Raw genomic sequence first — 3,944 nt, 5'->3', positions numbered from 1 at the left:
TTTGGTTTGCATGAGTGCTGGATGCTGATGACATATCTCCCGACCTTTGCAGGTCACTTTCTTGGCAGGTGATGCCTTTTCTCAGTTGATCTCCACCTGCCTTATAATTCAACGATTCCCTCCAGAACCAAGTAGTGCATGAGATTGTCTGCTAGTCACAGGAAAGGCCACAATTTAAGCCCATCCACTGTGCCAACCCAGGTAGACCCTGGGAACTTAGCACATATTAATTACATAAATTGATAGGCTTCATTAGGACATTTCCTTACATGGACATAATGTGCTTTAAGCATACAGCAGGGACTGCTAGTCAGATGCCATTTTAGGCTGGGAGTGCGTCCCTGTTCTTCACAGAAAAGTAAACAAACAAACCATCTCAGACTAGCTGTGGAAAAAAAATATAAAAAGGACATGAGAAGGCATCCCCCGTGAAATAAAACTGAGCATCCAAACTATTGTAAAAGCAAGTGGGAAGCTGGTCTTTAGGCATAAATGGAACCAGGGACTGCAACATTGCTAGGACCCTTTTGCTCTTTGTGTGATATATTTTCTCTCCTCTCTCTCTCTCTCTCTCTTCTGTCCCTCTCTCTCCATCATCTCCTTTCATCCAAAATCTGGGCCAATCATTTGCATCCAGGAAGCAAAGTTATTTAAGAAAATTTAATCTTATATAGGAACCTTAGATGTGAAGTAAAGGAATGAAATGTTCTGAGAAAAATGAGGTTACAATCAGAAGTTAGACTGGCAAAAACCAATCCAGCAACCAACAATGAACCAACTGAATGAATTGACAACCATATCACCTCTCCTATATAATCAAAAAACCTTTTAGTGGAATATATGTCCATGCCTGAAACATTAAACAACATTGGTCATAATAAAATCAACAGCCTCAAGTCCTACTTTTTCCCAGAGCCCCGCCCCTCAAGATGATCACTTTTAGCTTTTAGCGGAATTTTCAGATCTAATTCTCCTTATTACCAAATATTCTATTTAAAATTGTCATTTTTATTTGTATCATAATTTTAGGCACCTGACAACTTTTATTGAAAGCAAACATTCGATTCTCTTCTGCACTCATAATTATTTTCCTTTGACACGTTAGTTAATTCTGTGTTTATGCTACCCTGATAATGCAAATATTATTCATAACTGAGCCAAATAATGTATCATGAATAAATTTTCCTTCTTCTATAACATTTTCCTCCTGCAAGTTCATAAGTGCCTTATTTTACTTCTTTTATTTTGTTTTTTAAATATCATTATTCTTAATATTCCCAACTATGTAATAAAACGATTAAACCAGTTTTTCCTAGTGGTCAAGAACTGGTGCAAGAGCAAGTTTAGAAATCATAGGAACAATATAATGCTGGAAGAAAAGCTTTTCCTGATTCCTCAGAACTGGCAATCATTTCTCTTTTGAGAATTCCCATTAACGGTACACGTCTCTCATCACTGACATGTTTCTGCCTTAGTGTGCTTGCATGTGTATTTTATCCTTTCCCCTAGTCTTTGCTCTTTGAGGGCAGGCTCTGTGTCTGGTTCTTTGTTCTCAGAACTCACTCAAGTGTCCTGATGAGAGGCTACTCTATAAAAACAGTGAGGAATACAGAGATAAGTTCTGTTAGTCGCTCTAATACTTTTTTTTAAATTTTTTTTTTATTTTTTGCTCTAATACTTTTTTATATGTCTTCTGTATTAGTGGAATGGCATAATGATAATGATGGAGGGGATTGGATTGAGTGGACTTAATCTGTATGCTGTGTTGAAAAGGTCATTGAAACGGAAGTAGGGGACTTTAATAACTTCTCTAGTAAGTGGCAGAACTGGGATTCAAAGCCAGTTCTCATTCTAACTCTTGTGCCCTTACCCACCGCCCAATATCATCTTCCAGGCTCAATTCAAAATAAAAAAAAAAAAGCAGGTGGCAAGGAAGGTCTCAACCACATTGTGTCCTAAGGTCACCAGAATGGTTTCCATTTTTATCATGGAAATGCCAATCTTCTTCCATACAACTCTAATGTCTATAATTTTAAAAAATAAATATTCTTAAATGCTAATGAGATTTCATTTTTCTTTAAAGGTTGTTAGCATTTCATCTGAAAAGCTTCTAAAAACAACCTTTTCCATCTCCGAGCCCAGGGTGAGCTCTATGCTTACCTCTGTTCCAAATTGTGTAAAATACCATCCAAGATTTGTAAAGGCATGAAAAGATTTCTCTTGAATGGGGTATGACCTTGTTTGAACTTGTTTTCCATCTGAAAATCCCTGAAGACAAACACCTGCATTCTAGGTGACCTTAGGAAGCAAGCATCCCAGAATTAAAAAAAAAAAAAAAAAAAAAAAAATGCGTATTAACTTTTGCAGTTGAGTCTACCAGTAGAGGGCACCTAACCCTCAGCAATAGTCTTAGAAACATCTCTCATGGGTTCAGGCACTTTATTACCTTGTACTCTTTCGGGCTGCCAATTAACAGAATGTGCACGATCATTTTCTCTTCAATTTGCAATTGTCTTGTGTTGTGGAAATGAGAGTGCCTTCCTGCTGGACTTAAAGATGGTGGTGGTTTTGGTGGGATAGGGGGAGCCATGTCTAAGAGGGGGAAATTTAGGCTTTCCCTCCACACAGAAGATTGGCATGAATTCTATACAGGACACTGTTAAAGCTGGCAGGGTTGTGCTTACCTGGATGATCCATCACAATTTAGTGACCAGAATGAGGATTTCTCAGCTATTTGTGAATCTGTGTATATGAGGATATCAAATACGTCTGATTTTCTTTGACACATAAGTACAAACTTGCTCTTGGTGTGAAGGAATCATACAACTCCAAATTGTTATTAGAGACAAATTGTACTCAGATGAGAAAGATTGATGGTCAAGGAGGTAAAGGCCTCAGACAAGATCCCTCAGCTGTTAAGAGAAGCAGGGGTTCTAAAACCCAGCTGCTGACCCTCCCTTTCCAAGCCACCCATGTTACACATCTGACCAGGAAAATCACCATAACCAGTGCCTGAGGGAATCCAGATCGTAACAAAAAATCCACTGGGCAATGAGATTAATTTATGAATTTTTTTTCAGAGGCTTTAGTAACACTAAAATGCATAGGTCTGGATTCAACCCAGAAACAGGGTGTAGATTGGTTCTAACTTCGGTATCCCGTTTTGCCCTTGGTTCTCATATGTGCCTTTGTCCCTTGTATTAGTCCATTGTTCATTACCATAACAAAATACCAGAGGCAGACTAATTTACAAAGAAAAGGGGGTTATTTAGTTCACTGTCTGGATGCTGGAAATCCAAACAGCATGGCACAGGCTCTCGCAAGTATCCTCTCCTTGCCCAGGCTGCATGGCCTCATGGCAGACGTCCATGGCAAGGGCATGTGTGAGGTCACATTACAAAACTGGGAGGCAGAGAGGTCTGAAGTCACTTCTCAGGACATGCCCATTTGATGTAAGGATCTCCCACTGGGACCACCTCTTAAAGGTTTCACACCACCGCCCCCTGCCTGCTACACTGATGACAAAGTCTACAACATATGAACCCTCCAGGGACAAACCACACCCAAACCATAGCATCCTCTTCCCGAGCTAACATTTTCCACTCTTTGCTGCCCGAGTCATGACTGGGAGCTATGATTTTAAAAGAAAAATCCCACACCCCTTCCCTATCATGTTTCTCACAATCCTGCACGCCCTGACCCCTCCTGCTGACATCTGCTGCCACCTTTCTCTATCACTGTACCTGCAGAGTGCTGCTGGTATTTCACACTCACACCTACCACAGACTCTCCACTGTCTATTCCCTTTGTAGACAATTGACTTTCCTCTGGTCTTCATGTGCCTCAACCTTTCTCCTCCAAATCTCAGCTCTCATTGATGGATCTAAGTAGTCACCCAATTACTTTTTACCCCATCAGCTTGTGTTAATTCTATGTATTACCCT

General features: G+C 40.0%; 1 pseudogene; it reads right to left on the bottom strand.

Annotated features, from left to right (window-relative positions):
• Nucleotides 1-1,912: 1,912 nt before the first annotated feature.
• On the bottom strand, nt 1,913-2,018 carry LOC124076671 (U6atac minor spliceosomal RNA; annotated as a pseudogene).
• Nucleotides 2,019-3,944: the final 1,926 nt, after the last annotated feature.

The sequence above is a fragment of the Marmota monax genome, unplaced genomic scaffold, assembly GCF_021218885.2.
Source record: "Marmota monax isolate L192 unplaced genomic scaffold, Marmota_monax_Labrador192_F-V1.1 WCK01_AAM20220418_F8-fsc00251, whole genome shotgun sequence".
Taxonomy (NCBI): domain Eukaryota; kingdom Metazoa; phylum Chordata; class Mammalia; order Rodentia; family Sciuridae; genus Marmota; species Marmota monax.
Note: the sequence above shows the minus strand (reverse complement) of the source record. Positions and strands in the feature narration are given on the sequence as shown.